This window comes from Leptodactylus fuscus, chromosome 1 (assembly GCF_031893055.1).
Source record: "Leptodactylus fuscus isolate aLepFus1 chromosome 1, aLepFus1.hap2, whole genome shotgun sequence".
NCBI lineage: Eukaryota > Metazoa > Chordata > Amphibia > Anura > Leptodactylidae > Leptodactylus > Leptodactylus fuscus.
In genome coordinates this window covers 8,265,624-8,286,093 of record NC_134265.1, presented here as the reverse complement: position 1 = coordinate 8,286,093, position 20,470 = coordinate 8,265,624, and the positions used below count along the sequence as shown (strand labels likewise).

Genomic DNA, 20,470 nt, shown 5'->3' with positions numbered 1-20,470 from the left:
GCTGTTCAGCATCAGGTTTTGGTAATTCCAGATCTAATTTGTTCTGCAACACCCTGGGCAGCACAGAACACCCCTCAGCCAGTACATTTGAGTCTGGTCAAAACCTCCCATGGCAGACATGGGCCGGCTCCTTCCACTGCTCTAACCTATTGGCCCAGAATTTCATGGGGTCAGAGTTATCTGCTGTATCATAGGAACCATCTAGATATGACTGTACCTGCTGGTGTATCCGGTGGGTATCGGTGGCCTGTTGTGGGTCTGGTTCCTTATGTTCCAGATACTGTACTGGCTGCTGATGCTGCTGCTCGTCCTCTGGCTACTTGTCGCTGTGGCACTGACAGAGGAGTCAGAGTGTCTCTCAGTATGAAGAAATCCCAAAATGGCCCCGTCCTCCTCAGCTAAAACCTTATGTTATGTCTTTGGCTGTGAGGCTTTTGTTCACAACAGTTCACAACCTGCACTGTTGCAGAAATACTGTCACCCTTGGCCCGACAGCCAGTAATCATCCCTTGTGCAACTCTGATAAATCGTCCCCTTTACCCGAGACAACAATGAGATTCTGTTCAGCCTATCACACACCTTATATACCCACCAAGCCGGCCCACAACAAGTCACTCCCTTCCTGAGCTACACGCTGCCGACGTCAGAAGTAGGAGGTGGTGATAATAATGGGACTGAACTCTTCTATTTATTCCATGGAATTCCGTGTAGTGATTACATTGTCTCATCTTCTCTCCATTCAGGTTCCTACAATATAGAATCCTCTCAGTATCTTCTATAGAAGAGAATATTCCTGATTGATCCATCAAGGATGGAAAGAGACAGGAACAAGATGGCGGAAAGTCTATTAAATCTCACCCTAGAGATCATCTACCAGCTTACTGGAGAGGTGAGAGATTCTGATGATGTCATCATGACATCATTCTTATCTATAGTAATAACAGATGATATGACTGGAGAGGTGATGGACTCTGGACATGTATGTAGTGAGATTTATTAATGTGTCTCCCCATAACCAGGATTACACAGTAGTGAAGAAGACCTCTAGTGGGCGCTGTCAGGCTCCTGTGTATGATGGATATGGAGGAACCCTGAGCCCATTCCCGGGGCTTCCACCTCACCCCCTGATACAGGAGGAGATCAATGGACAGAAGATCCTAGAACTCACCTACAAGATGCTGGAGCTGCTGACTGGAGAGGTGACACTGCTGGGAATGCTGGGACATTATACAGTAACTGGAGGGGTCGGGGTGATGACTGTATCATTGTGTTGTCAGGTTCCTATAAGGTGTCAGGATGTCGCTGTCTATTTCTCCATGGAGGAGTGGGAGTATTTAGAAGGACACAAGGATCTGTACAAGGAGGTGATGATGGAGGACCACCAGCCCCTCACATCAGCAGGTAATAGACATGACTATATACACATGGACTTCCATTATTTGTATGTACAGAATGAATTCAGTCCCTGTCTGTGTTTCCTACAGGTAGATCCAGTAAGAGGACAACACCGGAGAGATGTCCCAGTCCTCTTCTTCCACAGGATGATGATCAGGTAGATGGAGATATTCCCTATGATGTGTAGACGGGCTGTGAAGTCCTTGTGGTCAGTCTTGTTGTATCCAGCAGTATTATATGGTTATATACATGGGCGGTGTCATTGAGCCGCCATCTAATATGTTTATCCGGCTTCTCACAGACCTGCAGCCACTGTCAGGACATCTTTCATCTTCATGCGGATTAATGATCTAGAACATTCTCTGTGACTTCCCCATTTGTCCGGTGACTTTTACATTATTTGTTTCACAGATTTTCCATCAGGATAAAGATGTGAGCGACATGAATGCTATATCTATGAGAATAAAGGAAGAGCCCTATGTGAGTGGTGATGAGGAGTGTGAGGAGGACATTCCTACAGGGACCCGCCCAGGTGAGGAGTCACCACTATATAAAGCACAGAAAGGTCACCATCAGAACAGTACTGGTGCTTTCAGAGGCCCCGTCACCACTCTAAGTTAAAAGGAGGCCAGTAGTTTGTACCAGAAATGAAGCTTATGTGATGTATCTCTATGTAATTGCCACCACCCCTTTTCCTTAGAGCTGTGACTGGGTCGGCCCGCTTCTTTCACTCACTACCAGCACCAATACAGTGACCTAGAGCAGTGGTGGCGTCTCCTGCCCCGCTTCATTACTAGTCACTATCACTGACCTCCGTCTCAGCACAGTGAATACTAATGAAGTAGGCCGCACTGCTGTCGTTTGCTGCCTGTGCCACTGACTTCACTTCTTCTTATGGTCTGAAGCGTCTCAGGCAGCGGCAGCTCAGTAGGGAATATACTTATAAGGTTATATGTATTGGGAGGAAAATCCGAGAAGGTGTCTGTGCTTCCTTCAGATGTAGAGTGGGTTTCGTAGCTTTAACCCCAAAGAACTAGCCACTCACTTGAACCTTTACAGGTAATGGAATGGACGATTCCAAGGCTACTTGGCCAAGCAGGGGGGTCGCCACATAATAGATGACAGCTGCCGCTGTGGGCAAAGCTGTTTAAGAGCTCGTAGACTTGTAAGATCTGGATGGATCCACAAAACCCCAAAAAGATTCCTGGTGGGCGTTCACCACTGCAGCTGGAGTAGCAGGTAATGTATCTTATGTTGATGAACAGATTACGCGTTTCGAGGTTTTTGGTGTCAAACATGAACACCCCCTCTTCGTCAGATCTGGTTAAAATGGCATTTTAAAAACAAAGAATCAATAAAGTATTGATAATATAACAATAAAACTGATATCAATCAAAAAATCAAATAATACTTATCATACGCACGATGACTGAAGACTGTTTTTATGCATATTACATTCATAGAGAAAATATATATATATCTTGTTCATAATGCCTCAGAGAGCTTTCTGGGGTTGATTGCTTGTCAAAATGAGATGTATCGGTACAGCAACAAAATATAATACTGAAAAAAACACATTTTTGAATGTTGAACTTAGTGATAAATGGACCAATACTGGTCACAATAAGGAAAATACACGTGATAGATATAAACCCTTTTATAGAGCGGTCACAACCAATACCTTTAGTAAAGGGCTTCCCAGGGTATAAAGAGCTATAATCGATAGAGATAAGCGAGTAGTATTCAATCGAGTAGGTATTTAATCGAATACTAAGGTATTCTAAATATTCGTACTCGATTGAATACTATTAGCTATTCGCAGTAAATATTCGATTCAGAGCCAGCGTTGATTGGCCGAATGCTATACAGTGTATAGCATTCGGCCAATCAACGCTGGTTCTGCAGCAGGCTCATCCTTGCTAGTCAGGAGAGCTGGCAGCTTGCTTTTACGAGGGAGCGGACTTTTTCTCATTGGAATGAATTTACCAGCGTTGATTGGCCAGTGTACAGCATTCGGCCAATCAACGCTGGTTCTGCCAGAGGCTCGTCTGTGAGGAGGCGGAGTCTAAGATCGGACCACAGCAGTCTCCATTGTGTTTTGATTTTAGGCTCCGCCCCCTCACAGACGAGCTTCCGGCATAACCAGCATTGATTGGCCGAATGCTGTACACTGGCCAATCAACGCTGGTCAATTCATAGACTATAATAGACTATATTGGGGTCCGTGCACTTTAACTGCACAGCGCTCCTCCTAAAAACTCTCCTCCTGCTATTCGTGGACTTGGTGACTCTCCTTTAGTCGAATAGTGATTTCCCCTTAAACAAGCATTTTTTCCCATAGATTATAATGGGATTCGATTGAGTAGTCAAATATTGAGGCTCTACTCGAAACGAATATCGAATCTCGAATATTTCACTGTTCGCTCATCTCTAATAATTAATAGATAGGAGTGCAAAAAAATGTTACCTTTGTCACTCTGGCTGGAATGCATAGAGTGTAATGGCGTGGACTATGTGAGAGGTTTTTATGGTGTGTTAAAACGCGCGTTTCAAAGGTCTGGAGTGTGCAGATGCGCAGAACCAAGGCCGTTTGTAGGATCGCTTGATGGATCTCTTTGAGCGATCCTACGGATGGCCTTGGTTCTGTGAATGTGCACACTCCAGACCTCACTGTGGCTGCGAGGCTGGAGACGAGGCACCTTTGAAACAAGAGTTTTTTAACACACCATTAAAACCTCTCACATAGTCCACGCCATTACACTGCATGTATTCCAGCCAGAGTGACAAAGGTAGCATTTTTTTGCACTCCTATCTATTGGTTATAGCTCATTATATCCTGGGAAGCCCTTTACTAAAGGTTTTGGTTGTTAAAATGTATTTGTTTTTAAAATGTCATTTTAACCAGATCTGACGAAGAGGTAGTGTTCCTGTTTGGCACTAAAAAACCTTTAAATGCGTCATCTGTTCATTAATCAAAGATACATTACCTGATACTCCAGCTCCAGTGGTAGTTTGTAAGGGAGTGAGCACCCACCAGGAATTTTTTTTTGGGTTTTGTGGATCCATCAAGATCCTACAAGTCTACGACTTATAAGGATATGTTATTCAAAAATAGTAATATCAGTTTTCTTCCGGTCAGATGACTGTACCAGGAGCTCAGAGGGACATCTGATATCTACAGATTATAAAGCAGAGGATCATGATATCACACAAGATTCATACGAAGAACATGTCATTACCCCAGATATACCCTCAGCTCTTCAGAAGAAAGATCTTTCTCCTAATTCATCACAGTCTGTTAAGCAAAATAAAAGATGCAGAAGGGCCGTTATACATCAGAGAACTCACACAGGGGAGAAGTCATATTCATGTCCAGTATGTGAGAAATGTTATACCAGTAAATCAAATCTTCTAAAACATCAAATGATTCACACAGGAGAGAAGCCATATTCATGCCCAGAATGTGGGAGATGTTTTACTCAGAAATCAGATCTTAGTAAGCATCAAAGAACTCACACAGGGGAGAAGCCATTTTCATGTTCAGAATGTGGGAAATGTTTTAGTCAGAAATCAGATCTTGTGAAACATCAAATGATTCACACAGGGGAGAAGCCATATTCATGCCCAGAATGTGGGAAATGTTATATACATAAATCAAATCTTGTTGAACATCAGAGAATTCACACAGGGGAGAAGCCATATTCGTGCTCCGAATGTGGGAAATGTTATACCTTTAAATCAAATCTTGTTAAACATCAAAGGACTCACACAGGGGAGAAGCCATATTCATGCCTAGAATGTGATAAAAGTTTTACTTCTAAACCAGTACTTGATAAACATCAAAGAACTCACACAGGAGAGAAACCATATTCATGCTCAGAATGTGGGATATGTTTTAGTCAGAAATCAATTCTTGTAAAACATGAAATGATTCACACAGGGGAGAAACCATTTTTATGCCTAGAATGTGGGAAATGCTATACACAGAAATCAAGTCTTGTTGAACATCAGAGAATTCACACAGGGGAGAAGCCATATTCATGCTCAGAATGTGGGAAATGTTTTCACTCTAAATCAGATGCTATTAAACATCAAAGAACTCACACAGGGGAGAAGCCATATTCATGCTCTGAATGCGGGAAATGCTTTGCCTCTAAATCAGATGTTATTAAACATCAAAGAACTCACACAGGGGAGAAGCCATATTCATGCCCAGAATGTTGGAAATGTTTTACCTCTAAATCAGATCTTGGGAGACATCAGAGAATTCACACAGGGGAGAAGCCATATTCATGCCCAGAATGTGGGAAATGTTTTACCTCTAAATCAGATCTTGGTAAACATCAGAGAATTCACACAGGGGAGAAGCTATATTCATGCGCAGAATGTAGGAAATGTTTTGCTCATAAATCAGATCTTGTTAAACATCAGAGAATTCACACAGGGGAGAAGCAGATATAAGTATATAAGTGGTCATTGACCCGTCTAGGTATTAACAAGGATCTTACAATAACTGTTTTTTAGGTTAAATTATTTATTTTAACTTACATTGTCTTTGTTCATTGTCTTATTTAGTATATTTTCATTGCTATTTTACCTCTAACATGTTTATAATTATTAATCACAGCATCAGTTTCATTCTTCATGTTTATCAATTAAAATAAAAAAAAAAATTTCCTCACTTTTGAACCCTATTTATGATGTCACTTATATATTGTGGTCTGAAGAGTCAGTGTCACATATGTCACAGTAAATTTTTCTTTCCCTCTTACTTACACTTTTGTCGTTAGTTGATATTTAGAGTCTTGTTGGTGACCGTTGTCTTCACTTCTAACACTAAATGCCGTCTTCTATAAATAATCTACTTGAAGCACGTTCCTCCAGTCTCCAGCTACAGCCTACAAGCTAAGACCAACTGTGGAAATGTCTATAAAATATAGGTCCATCTGGTCATTAAAGATCTAGAGAACCCATAGAAATTGGATACGTATTGTGAGAGAGTGAAGGGTGTTGTCTGGGAAGACAGGTATATTCTAGCCAGGCACCTAAAGGGTGTATGGTGAGACCCACCAGTTAGTTTTCTCAGCCGAGAAAAGTTTTGTTTTGTTTATTCTGCAAAGAAAGTGTATGCGCTACAAGTGAATAAAGCCTGAACGAAAGATTATGAAAGATAATCTGTTTTCCCTTAGCCCAAACAGCAGCACAACTGGAGTATTCCTGCCCCATGAGCTGTTAGGACAGGTGGAATTTTTAATTATCTAACAGCTTTGACCCCTATAAGAGGCGGAAGACCAACTCCCCCTTGTGTTAGTAACAAGTATAAGATTTGACGTATATTTTACAAAAGTAATATAACATAGTACACAAAGTAGTACAAATACAGCATAGGGAGGGAGCCTTGTGCTGCTGTTTGGGCTAAGGGAAAACAGAGAGGAGAGAGAGTGTATTCAAAAGGACTTAGACACACTGGAACAATGGGCTGAGGCGAACAAAATGGTATTTAACAGGGACAAATGCAAAGTTCTACATCTGGGTAAGAGAAATGTAAAAACATATATAGTATGGGAGGAATAGAACTAAGTGATAGCATAGGGGAAAAGGACTTGGGCATAATAGTAGATCACAAATTCAACATGAGCCAACAGTGCGGTGCTGCTGCAAAAAAGGCTAATAAAATTCTGGGATGTATTAAGACAAGCATTGAATCTAGATCAAGAGAGGTCATTATTCCGCTGTACTCTTCCCTGGTCAGACCACACCTGGAATACTGTGTACAGTTCTGGGCGCCTCAATTCAAGAAAGACATCGATATATTGGAGCAAGTCCAGAGAAGAGCAACCAAAATGGTGGAAGGTCTGCAAACCATGTCCTATGAGGAGCGGCTAAAAGAACTGGGATTGTTTAGTTTGCAGAAGAGAAGGCTGAGGGGAGATTTAATAGCAGTCTACAAATATCTGAAAGGTAGTCACAGTGCAGAGGGATCTCCCCTATTCTCATTAGCACAAGGAAGTACAAGAAGCAATGGGATGAAACTAAAGGGAAAGAGATACAGATTAGACATTAGGAAAAACTTTCTGACAGTGAGGGGAGTGAGAAAGTGGAATAGGCTGCCACGGGAGGTGGTGGGCGCTCCATCAATGGAAATCTTCAAGCGGAATCTGGATAAAGATATAGCTGAGATGATTTAGGAAAACCTGCACTCGCAGTTGGTTGGACCCGATGGCCCTTGAGGTCCCTTCCAACTCTACCATAAAAATAAAAAAAATATAGATTATCTTTCATAATCTTTCGTTCCCCCTACGCCCAACAGCAGCACAACTGGGGATTTAGCAAGTATCGCTTTACCCTAGGGTGGGTGATCCTGGCAGACTGATGCCAACACCGAATGTCCAAATGCTGCAGACTCCATCATTCGCCAATACAATCTATAATGTTTGGCGAAAGTCAGCTGCGAACTCCAGGAAGCCGCGGCACATATCTGCTCTAAGGAAAGGGAACGTCTCTCGGCCCAAAATGTTGCTACTGCTCGGGTAGCGTGGGCACGGACAAGGTCTGGCACTGGAAGATCTTGAGCACGTAGGGAGCAAATAATGGCCTCTCTAATCCATCTTGATAGAGTTGGTTTGGACGCTTTGGTACCCTTAGTGTGGCCAAACACGTTGATCAGCAAATTCTCCGATTTCCGGAAGGGCGCCGTGTGCTCTAGGTAAATCTGTAATGCTCTCACCAAGTCCAACTTGTGCATCCTCTCCTCCCACTCAGAGGTGGGAGAGGGGAAAAAAGGCTGGCAAGACAATTACTTGGTTGATATTCTGAGGAGTGGGTACCTTTGGCAAAAATCCTGGGACGAACCTCAGCTGCACTCTGTCTGGGAAGAAGGTTATAAACGGTTCAGAGGCCGCTAGGGCCTGTAGTTCGCCGACCCTCTTGGCAGAGGTTATTGCCAACAGGAAAATTATCTTGTATGCTAGGTACTTCAACTCAACCTCAGATAGGGGCTCGAAGGGGGGCGTACAGAGCCCGTGTAAAACTGCAGCTAGGTCCCAACTAGGGACAGGGGGCTGCACCTGAGGACGAAGTCTAGTAGCCCCTCTTAGAAATTGTTTAATTAGAGGATCTAGTGCTAATCTGGTCTCCAAGAGATCAGACAGAGCTGAGACTTGAACTTTCAATGTAGCTGGAGCTAGCCCCTTCTCTAGGCCATCTTGTAGGAATTCCAAGACTGCATTCCTATTAGGGTCGCGCTGGTTACTTGTACACTAGTTCTGGAAAATCCGGGCGACCCTCTGGTAGCTCTGGTTAGTTGACTCCGCTCTTGAGTGCGCCAAAGTTCTTAGCACTCCCTGGGATAATCCTCTTTCGCCAGCTGCAGGCTGGCTGACCTCCAGGCAGTGAGGTTGAGTCTGTTCATACCTTGATAAGGCTGACTGTTCCAGATTACCAGATTTTGCACTGGTGGAAGCCTCCAGTTGTTCCTCCGCCTCATGGGAATGAAGACGGTGAACCATGCCCTTTCTGACCAGAATGGCGTGCTCACTGCCAAGCTCTGGTCCTGCCTGTGTTTCGTCAATACCTTCAGAATCCTCAGTCGCGGAGGGAAAACGCTCTTCCGTTTGAACCTCCCAGGTATTGACAGGGCATACAGTGCCAGATGATTGTCTTCTCGAGCTGGGGAGCAGCACTCCTCTGTTGCGGCGCTGTTTGAGGTGGCCATCAGATCCACCTCGGGGAGACCTCATCTTTTGGTAAGATGGTGGAAAGCACCCTGGTCTAGGGACAACTTGTCTGAGGTCGCCCGTACTCTGGTGAGCTAGTCCCGCAGACTGTTTGAGTAACCTGGGATTTGAACCGCCAACAGCTGGGAGAGATGTTGATCTGAGCAAGTGAGGATCCTGCTGGCGCCCTGTACGGTGGGGAAGGCTCTGATCTTCCTCCTGGGAAGGCTGTAGACTGTCATCAGGTTGTCCACTTGGATCCTGATCTTCTTCCTCAGTATAAGTGGTGCCAACGTCTGAAGCCTCACGTGAACTTTCGTAGACTCTCGCCAGCCGGGTAAGTGCGTTCTCTTCAGGTAACACCAGGTGCCTTGTACCAGGGTCTCCCCCAGATGAGCTCTCCCAGTTGGGGAGGCATCTGTGGTCAACAGGGTCTAGGTAAACCTGACCGAGGACCTGCCATCGTGCAGATGGGCTTGCCGGGCTTGTGACGGCCGGGCACTGATGGTCTACTGGATAGGCTTTTTTTAGTCCTGAGGACAGTGATTCCAGACTCGCAGCTTCTTGCTGTAAGGAAGGTGCCTCCAGGTAAGAGAGTCTATGGTGAATCCCCTGAACTGGATTCGATTTGATGGAATCACAAGTCACCCTGACGGGTTCTAGGCTATGGTCTGAATATGTATGAAAAAGACCTCCATGATGTAGGCTTTGAGAAGCCCTATGCCGAGTTAAAGGGCTCCCCAGCCTTTCTGAAGGCCTGGGGGAAAACCTGTGGGTAGTACTTTCTTGAGGGTAAGGGGGGCTGAAGCTCTGCCGTATGGGAGGGTGGAAGTCTGAGGACAAAGTCTTCCATCTAGGTATTCGTCTCTCTGATGCAGCATCATGGACCGAACTCCTGGACATCCTGCGAATATACCTGGCCTGAAGGTCCTTAAGTGAAACCGAAACCTGCGGATGAACCGGTCTAGGTAAAAAACGATGAACTTGAATCCTCCGTCCAACCTCTTGGGTACCAAGGAAACCGGAGGAAGGTCCTTGTTTGTAAAAAATATTTTATTTATTTCTGCTCTTTGTATAGCTGCCACATTAGAGTGTTTTCTCCATTATGTGGGCCTACAGTAGAGCCTGCACTGCATGCTGTACAATCTGGCTCCTGGGGGCCAAGTTCTCCACAGCTGGTTTGGTGACTCCATACTATCATTACAGCTGCTGTGAAGTGACAAAATGACCATGTTGGACGCACTGTATGATGGGCACTGTGGGCAGTAGTATCTGGAGTCTCTTCTAATTTACGGAAGCATCGCTGTAGCGTCTAGACTGACAGCAGGTACTGTGTGCTGTTCAGCCTGCCCTGCATGCATGGTGAGTGTGATATATTTACAGCTCCATGCTCCAGAAGGGCTCAACGATGCTGCACTGCTCACTCCATAAGAAGAATCCCCCCCCCCCACAGCTATCTTCTTCATGCGTGAAACTCCGCCCCCTCATTGTCAGGACGCACACATTGTCAGGGACCCGGAACCTGACACCTTAGGGGGCAGGGGCCTCAAAAAGTAAAGATTATTTTTTATTTTTGGCATAATAACTAGTGAGGGGACCCAGGCCTCCTAAGGTGTCAGGCCCTGTGGCAGCTGCTACCACTGCTACCTTGGTAGTTACGCCACTGCTCTATGGAGTTGAGGTCGGACGAGCGAGCAGGCCAATTGAGGGTTGTGAGGCACTACCTCTCACCTTACTGCGGATATTGCTACAGCATTCCATGATTATTATGAATCTCTCTATAACCTACCTTACTCATAAAGTGTTAATTCAGCACCTGAGCCTCCTCTCACTCTTTCCCAGTGTATAGCTAACGCGGCTCTCATCTCGCCTAGGTCTGAGGACATTGCCCTCATAGAGTCACCATTTTTGGCCCAAAAGCTTGAAATAGGTATTTCATCTTTACCAATGGGTAAGAGCCCCGGTCCAGATGGCTTTACAGCCCATTTCTATAAGACTTTGTAATCTGAACTAGCGACCCTCTTGCTGAAATCATACAACTCTATCTCAAGTGTTACTCCCTTTCCCCCATCCTTCCTACATGCACACATCATGGATAGATATAAGAACATTTTTTAAAAATTTGATTCGGACGTTTAGACGAATTTTTTCAAACTATCCAAATCAATGATCCAAATTAATTTGCGTCGAATAGCATTAAAAAAACATACACATGACAGGCTTCGCTCTTAGAACCGCTGCACACTTCACTTATTTGGCCAGTTACGGGGCCAAAACTAACCAACTAACTCAAGACTGAATTCAGCCTTACAGGTCAGTATCGGGTATAAATAACCATGTAGAGGCTCAAGATACTACTGTAGTGTGATAGACGCCTGCTTTTACACTGTTGTCTGCTGATTCCACACAGATGTCTACAGAACCTGTTCTATTAAACACTTATACAAGTAGAGCCCCCCTGACAGAGTGGAGAGGGGTCAGCAGTAAGTTTGTGTTGACGTCACTGATTATTTTGCTCTTCCTCTGATCCTTCAGAAAAATAACCCCACAAAAAACGGATCCTGTCTGTTGAGCATCTGCCTTCACTCGGTCAGGATTAGGTAAGTAATCTATCAGTATTGCTGATGCCAAAAAACAGGAGTGGATCCAAAACAAAGATTATACATGAATGGAATATTTGAAGGTCTTCTGTGTTTTGTACCTGCTCCTGCTTCTGGTTACCAAATCATAAGCCAATTCTAATGGGAGCAAACAGGCCTTACAGCGGCCACACAGGCAGGATCTGTTGTGCAACTTATTTTTCCTTACTTCTGACAGATCAGATGGGTTGAATAAATTATGATGTCAACCAGGCCAAAAATAGTGGCCCAGTCATGGAGAGGGGAGGGTGGGAACAGCATGAGAAGTGACATAGTGTGGAGGTAGCAGCAGCATGACGAGGCCATAGAGTGACCCGGTGACAGAGTGGGGAGGTGGGTGGCACAAATAGTACCCACTGACAATGGCTGTAAGAAGGAGCACTTGGCATCAGATGTGTGGACTCAGGCAAGTGGTAGCATCAGAATAGTAGCTAAGGCAGGTAGTCAGAAGAAACTGGTCTCTTTTGTCAAGGTTTTGGTGAGGCAGCATGAATAATTTAATCTGTTGCATCAGGCATTTGTGGAAATCCTGACTGATCCATGTCTGATTCATTTTGACAAAGATCAGTCTCTCTGCATTTTAGGTAAGACAGAATAGTTCTCTTTGAGGTAACTATGGCCCCCACCGCACCGCAGGACATCCTTTTCCAGGGCAAACTCAGCCAGTTGCAGCCACAAATCCAGTTTGGCTCCCCAGTAGTCCAGCAAATCTTTGATGACAGGTGGCAGGGTGTACTCCAAGTATGTCACCTGCTGGTTCAGGTTCTGCTCTATGTCTAGCTGATGGTAAGTAGTTTCTAAACTATGCAGGTGAAGAAAGCTGCTAGGCTCAGGCTGCTGCAGATGGAATTGATACTGCTCCTGCCCCCCACCCTGCACAGCAGCCATGGCAATTCAAGGTGAGCGCCCAGGGCCCTCCCTGGTCAGACCTGCGAGAGGATGGACGATGTTACAGGTACGCAGTGGCTAATTGACTACATAGGATGTCTTTATAGTAGTTCTGTTTGTCTCAACAGGTGTAAAAAGGCCCCTATTTTTGACTGGTAGTGAGGGTCTAACATGGTGTAGAGCTAGTAGTCATCCCTCTACCACATGGTGACAATTCGACTGTCACTACACAAATAAGTGAACATGCATCGGGCCATTTGCGCAAGTTACTTGGGTGGACTCCCTGCATCCACCTCCACTGCATACTGCCACAGTGGGTCTGGGTTATCTGCCTTGTCTTCCTCATTTCCCTATTGCTCTTCTGTTTGCTCATGCTCCTCCTCTCCTGTCACCTGTGTAGAAAAACCACCCATTTCACTGCACATTGCTTGTGCTCCATTTTCCTCCTCCGATTCAGCCTCAAAGAGATCATGTGGCCGTGAGATGTAGGTTCCCCTGAACAGTCAGATTTACCAGCATATTTTACAGGCTATGAATCAGTGGAATTATGCTTATCCCGTAGTCCTAGTGACTGACAATGTGGCCTCCTCAAAGGGCATAAGCAAACGGCAGGTGTCACGCACAAGCTGCCATGGCTAACATTGAAGTTACACAGGGAAATCCCTCTGTCCGCTTAAATCATCAAGAAATCGTTCATGGCCTTTCTCTGTTCATATAGTCGATCCAACATATGGAGTATGTAATACTTCGCATGTCAGCCTATGTTGGGAAATGCTGTTCTGCCGTTGCAGCTCAAGGAGGATGTTCTTGGCTGTATACGAGTGGCTGAAGTGAATGCAGTTTCCTGGCCATTTTTAGGAAGTCTTGCAGATGGGTGGAAGACTTAAGGAAACGCTTGACAACCAGATTGAACACGTGCCATGCAGGGCGCATGACTCAGCCCTCCTTGATGCAGCGCTGACACCATGTTCTTCCCATTGTCGTTCACCATTGTTCCAATTTTGCTTTGTCTCACAGAAAGCCAGAATTTGATTTCTTGATTGAGGACCCGAAGCAGTCCTCAATGCATTCCACGGGGTGATGCAGCGATTGTTGTGGCAGGCTGGACTACCACATTGGAGCCATAGCTCTCCCAGGACACTTTATGGTGCCGCTGCATATGTTGACACACGGCTATCGTATCAACATTGGCACCCTGACCACACTTCACCTTCTGACCACAGATTTGACATATGGCCATGTTCAACTCCCCCAGTGGCTTAACAAAAAACTGCCACATCGCCAAGTAGGTGATTTTACTCCCAATACTCTGCACTGACTGACTGCTACCACCACTGTCTCCGCAAACCCCTGCATCCCTTGTAGGTAAGCTGTTGTGAAGCAGGTAGTCTACCCCTGGTATATTTGGCTCCCAAACTCCCACTGCTGACTCCCAGCCACGCTACCAACTGGCTCCATCCCTGCCTCATGCGCAAGCTGCCACCCTCTTCTCCCGATGATGGTGAAGCCCCTTTTGTCACATGGCTCCCAATTGCGATTGGATGCATTATCATCGAGTACTGTCTGCACGTCACTGATGTCCTCTTCAATGGTCTCTGATCCATGATCCTGACCGATCACAATACCAGCTTCCACACCACTCTCCTCATCACTACTTGCCTGCTTACCAGAAGAAGTAGCGGATGTCTCCTCTAGATCTTGGATGGGAAGTAACTGCTGACTGTCCTCTAGTAGCTCATCCTCACTCTATAGTGGAGCTGAGACCACAACATAGAATAATTCTCTGGCTGAGGGAACAGAAAAGGACAGAGGCGGGTTTAGGACAGGTCAGAGTAATGGGCCTGCTCTCGGGTCATGCCAATTAAGGGTTGTGCCTGATGAACCCATCGACTCTTGACTGGGGGTGTCGGATGTGTCTTGGGATGAAGTGGATGAGCGAGTCAACCATTCTAGAACCACTGCGTTGCTGGTCAAGACACAACCGCTAGCTGACACTGGGAGCTCAGGCCTCTGTAAGTGATCCTGCTGCCATGTCCCCTTACTGTGGTGTGACCTGTGACAGTTAGGCCTGGGCCTCTGTGCAAGGCCTGTCGCTTCTCTGTCTGACATACTGTTAGATCAAATAAGTAAATGAAAAGGAAATTAATACAGGGCAAAGAGGACTGTAATTTTTGCCCTTCAACACACAATGCCAATAAAAGGCTTTATAACAAACAACTGATGAGTTGTGTTTTTTTTTACCATTTTCCCAAGCGCCTGCTGATGGTTCTCTAGGGCATTGCTACCTTTTGAGCATCTGTGCTTTTCACCTAGTGCTCCAACTCATACTGTCTCCCTTATCTATGGCATGCTCATGGAGGATTCTGCCAACAGTCTACTAGAATTCACGGGTAGTTTGGAAAGGGAATTGGGGGTCTTGTTTTTGCCAGACGTGATATTTGGCTTTCCAGGTGTCCCATAAGTTCTCTATATCTTGCAAGGTGTAGGAAGCGAACTATAAGATCCGATCCCAATGGTAGAGAGCCTTCTCTGTATTCATGAGATTTACCTCTCCAGCTCGGACAGGTGCTGGAGATGTAACGCCGCCCAAAGCATGATGGCGCCCTTCTGGTGGGGATGTACACTCCTACACCCCTTTTTGGTCGGATGCCCGTCATAATATTCAGACAGTCACTGGCACTGCTTTGGAAGAAGACCCTGGTCCTCTCTATCTTCCTGCGTAAGTTTAAGAAGTATACCTGCAAGCTATTGGGTTTCCTACTAGTAGCAGAGAGAATTATTATCCCCAGATTGTGGAAATCCCCAACAACTCCCTCTCTTCTGTCTTGGCTTCAGGAGGTTTTATGCATATGCAGTATGGAAAATTTGCTCGCTGAATTAAAAGAACACTATAGAGCCACCAGCAGACGTGGCTCTTTTACTGTTCTGCAGAATTCCACTCTGTCTTTCCCTCTGTGTCCTCTTGATTTTCCCTTTTCCCCCTCCTTTTGTTTCTTTCTTTTCTGTATTGACATGCTGTTTGTTTACCTTTGTTCTTGTTGGTGAATTGAGTATTTGACTGATGCAACAGAGCTATGGTTTCCCTCCTTACTGTTTGTTCCTCCCTGTTACCCACCTGCCATTTCTTGTTCCTCCCACCCTTCCCTCAGTTCTCCAGTCTCCCCCTGTACAACCTTTATTGTTGATTCCTTATTTGATTTGTTTTTTTTGATTTAACAAAAAATTTTAATGTTTAAAATTTTTTTAAAAAATCTGTTTGTTCCTTTATTTTTGTCTTGTTTTGTTCACTTTCTTTGTCAGTATTTTTGTGTTTTTCTTTATTCCTTATACATTATAAGTTTTTCCATATTTAAAAAAAAAAACGGCAGCACTGCGAAAAAAACTTCAGTGTACAAATATTGAGAATTTCCAAAAAAGACACAATATAGTCTCACCTATTCAACATTATGTGCGTGCTATAACACAGGATATGCCTGTTTGTGCCATTTCTAGGAGGTGCTCACGCCCAAGAAAACACTTTAAAGACAAAATATGTATAAAAGAAAAAAGAATGGGGGCACTCACCAAGGCACTTTTTCATGAAAAAGATTTCTTTATTCTATATTCTTTAAAACAATAGGGAGAGAACGACGTTACACCAAGGCGATGAAAGAGGCAACAGCCGTTTCGCGCAAACAGCGCTTCTTCAAGCCATATAGATGTTTTCCATATTTTATTTATCGGCCAAGCTGGACACATGACTTTGCGATGTGATCTTCCGACGGGGTTAGTCTCAGGTTGTGTCATTCATATCTGTCAGGTTCTTAGGAAAAGGATGGACGGCACTCCAAATGATTTCTTTGATCTTGTATATTTTATTACATCATATCAGACTCCATGTATGACAAGAAGCCGCACTGTAACTTCACAAAATCATAGCGCTTCAGAACATAATCGATTAGCAATGTTTTGGGCCTAGGACACCTTTCAACAGGCCTGAAGTTCATATAATACAGTCCTTTTGCTGGCTATGATACACTCCGAGAACGAAGATAAGGGGGACAACCTTGGCGTGTCACATATTGAATGGGGAGAGAACCAGACAAAAGGTGGGGTCTTTCACTACCACGTTGGGAGAGAGTAAAGGGCCCAAATCGCTGTGAGGAAGGCTCCCAAAAAAGCAAAGAACTTCACCGTGGCCAACATGAAGGACCAGTTGCCACTGTCAAAGGAATTATCAGCATCTAGACTGAGGAGGGAAGTAGGGGTAGAGTAATGATTGAGATTGCCAATCAGGTCCACTGTGCTTCTGGTGTTGTCGCTTCCCTGATAACAGGGAACAAAACCTATCTGGACCATGTGGACAAGAAGAAGAATTCAAGCATTTATATAGTTAGTCAGGAGTTTTGTGACTATTTTCAAATCGGTATTCAGGGGGGTGATAGTTGGGACGTGTGACTCATTGGATGTTTACGAAGATTTGATTTATGATTAAAATATTTCCCACATTCTGGGCATGAAAATGGCTTCTCTCCTGTGTGAGTTCTTTGATGTTTAACGAGACTTGATTTACCTGTAAAACGTTTCTCACATTCTGGACATGAAAATGGCTTCTCTCCTGTGTGAATTCTCTGATGTTCAACAAGAATTGATTTCCGAGCAAAACATTTGCCACATTCTGGACATGAATATGGCTTCTCTCCTGTGTGAGTTCCTTGATGATCAACAAGACTTGATTTAGCCTTAAAACATTTCCCACATTCTGGACATGAAAATGGCTTCTCCCCTGTGTGAGTTCTTTGATGGTTAACAAGATGTGATTTCCGAGTAAAAAATTTCCCACATTCTGAGCATGAATATGGCTTCTCCCCTGTGTGAATTCTCTGATGGGTATCATCCCTTCTGCATCTTTTATTTTGCTTAACGGACTGTGATGAATTTGAAAAAAGATCTTTCTCCTGATGGGCTGAGAGTATATCTGGGGTAATCACATGTTCTTCATGATCCTCTGCTTTATAATCTGTAGATATCAGATGTTCCTCTGAGCTCCTGGTACAGTCATCTGACAAGAAGAAAACTGATGTTACTATTATTGAATAACATAACCTTATAAGTATATTCCCCACTGAGCTGCCGCTGCCTGAGACGCTTCAGACCGTGTGAAGAAGTGAAGTCAGTGGCACAGGCAGCAAACGACGGCAGCGCGCCCTACTTCATTAGTATTCACTGTGCTGAGATGGAGGTCAGTGATAGTGAACAGTAATGAAGTGGGCCAGGAGACGCCACCACGGCTCTAGTTCATTGAATTGGTGCTGGTAGTGGGTGAAAGATGTGGGACTACTCAGTCACAGCTCTAAGGAAAAGGGTGGTGGCAATTACATAGAGATTCATCACATAAGCTTAATTTCTGGTGCAAGCTACTGGATTCCTTTTTCCTTAGAGTGCAGGCCTTGATGGTGACCCTTCTGTGCTTTCTATAGTGGTGACTCCTCACCTGGGCGGTTCCCTGTAGGAATGTCCTCCTCACACCCCTCATCACCACTCACATAGGGATCTGTAGTATTAATAGTGCTCAGATCTTTACCCCGGTGGAAATGCTGTAATACAAATATTAAAAAAAGTCAGCAGACAGATGGAGAAATCACAGAGAAATGTTCTAGATGTGGAGGAAAAAATCTTTATTCACCGTAATGGCCAGACATGACCTGATGGGGAGGGGGGGAAGAGTATTTAGTCAGCCGACAATTGTACAATTTCTCCCACTTAAAAAGATGAGGTCGGCCTGTAATTGACATCATAGGTGACCTCAACTATGAGAGACAAAAGGGCAAAACAAATCCAGAAAATCACACTGTCTGATTTGGAAAGAATTTATTTGCAAATTATGGTGGGAAATAAGTGTTTGGCCGCCTACAAACAAGCAAGATTTCTGGCTCACAGACCTGTAACTTCTCCTATAACAACTTCTCTGTCCTCCACTCATTACCTGTAGTAATGGCCCCTGGGTATAAAAGACACCTGTCCACAACATCAAACAGTCACACTCCAAACTCCACCATGGGGAAGACCAAAGAGCTGTCGAAGGACACCAGAAACAAAACGGTAGCCCTGCACCAGGCTGGGAAGACTGAATCTGCAATAGGCAAGCAGCTTGGTGTGAAGAAATCAACTGTGCGAGCAATAATTAGAAAATGGAAGACATGCAAGACCATTGATAATCTCCCTCCATCTGGGGCTCCTCGCAAGATCTCACCCCATGGGGTCAAAATGATCACAAGAACGGTGAGTAAATATACCAGAACGACACGGGGGACCTACTGAATGACCTGCAGAGAGCTGGGACCAAAGTAACAAAGGCTACCATCAGTAACACACTACACCGCCAGGGACTCGGATCCTGCAGTGCCAGACGTGTCCCCCTGCTAAAGCCAGTACATGTCCAGCACTGTCTGAAGTTTGCTAGAGAGCATTTAGATGAACCAAAAGAGTATTGGGAGAATGTCCTATGGTCTGATGAAACCAAACTGGAACTGTTTGATAGAAACACAACTCGTCGTGTTTGGAGGAGAAAGAATGCCGAGTTGCATCTAAAGATCACCAGACCTACTGTAAAGCATGGGGGGGGGGGGGGACGTCAGGCTTTGTGGCTGTTTCTATGCAAAGGGACCAGGATGACTGATTCGTGTACATGGAAGAATGAATTGGGCTATGTATCGTGAGATTTTGAGTGCAAATCTCCTTCCATTAGCAAGGTCATTGAAGATGAAACGTGGCCGGGTCTTTTATCATGACAATGATCCCAAGCACACCGCCAGGGCAACGAAGGAGTGGCTTCGCAAGAAGCATTTCAAGGTCCTTGAGTGGCCTAACCAGTCTCCAGATCTCAACCCTATAGAAAACCTTTGGAGGGAGTTGAAATTCCGTGTTACCCAGTGACCGCCCCAAAACATCCCTGCTCTAGAGGAGATCTACATGGAGGAATGGGCCAACATACCAACAACAGTGCGTGCCAACCTTGTGAAGACTTACAGAAAATGTCTGACCTCCGTCAATGCCAACAATGGAGTTAGAACAAAGGATTGAGATGAACTTTAGTTATTGACCAAATACTTGTTTTCCACCATAATTTGCAAATAAATTCTTTCCAAATCAGACAATGTGATTTTCTGGATTTGTTTTCTCATTTTGTCTTTCACAGTTGAGGTCACCTATGATGTCATTTACAGGCCGACCTCATCTTTGTAAGTGGGAGAACTTGTACAATTGGTGGCTGACTAAATACTTTTTTCCTTCACTGTAACTGAACCAAATAGCAAGAAATCTGAAACTGGGCACAGTAATTAGATAACAGCTCAATGACAACCGCAAGACCCTCATACACATGTATACTCGGAATAGCTAGACCTGCTTCAGGAGAATTCAGTGGACAAAATCAGATTCTTTCAGATACATATGGAGTTGTTTGTCTCAGGGGAAATAAAGGATGAAATGGTAGAAATCCAACCTTATGGTTCCTTATTCCAACCAGCAGTCTCCAAAGCCAGAAGATTGTGAGAAAATCCAGACAACATGTAATGTCTATGGTCAGCTTTATCCTCCATCTCCACCTCTAATTACACAAGTATAAACCATATAATACTGCTGGATAACCCAAGACTGACCACAAGGACTTCACAGGCCGTCTACACATCATAGGGAATATCTCCATCTACCTGATCATCCTGTGGAAGAAGAGGACTGGGACATCTCTCCGGTGTTGTCCTCTTACTGGATCTTCCTGTAGGAAACAAAGACAGGGACTGAATTCATTCTGTACATACAAATAATGGAAGTCCATGTGTATATAGTCATGTC

General features: G+C 44.6%; 1 pseudogene; it reads left to right on the top strand.

Annotated features, from left to right (window-relative positions):
• The first annotated feature begins 724 nt into the window (after positions 1-724).
• Positions 725-5,919, top strand: LOC142194775 (uncharacterized; annotated as a pseudogene).
• Positions 5,920-20,470: the final 14,551 nt, after the last annotated feature.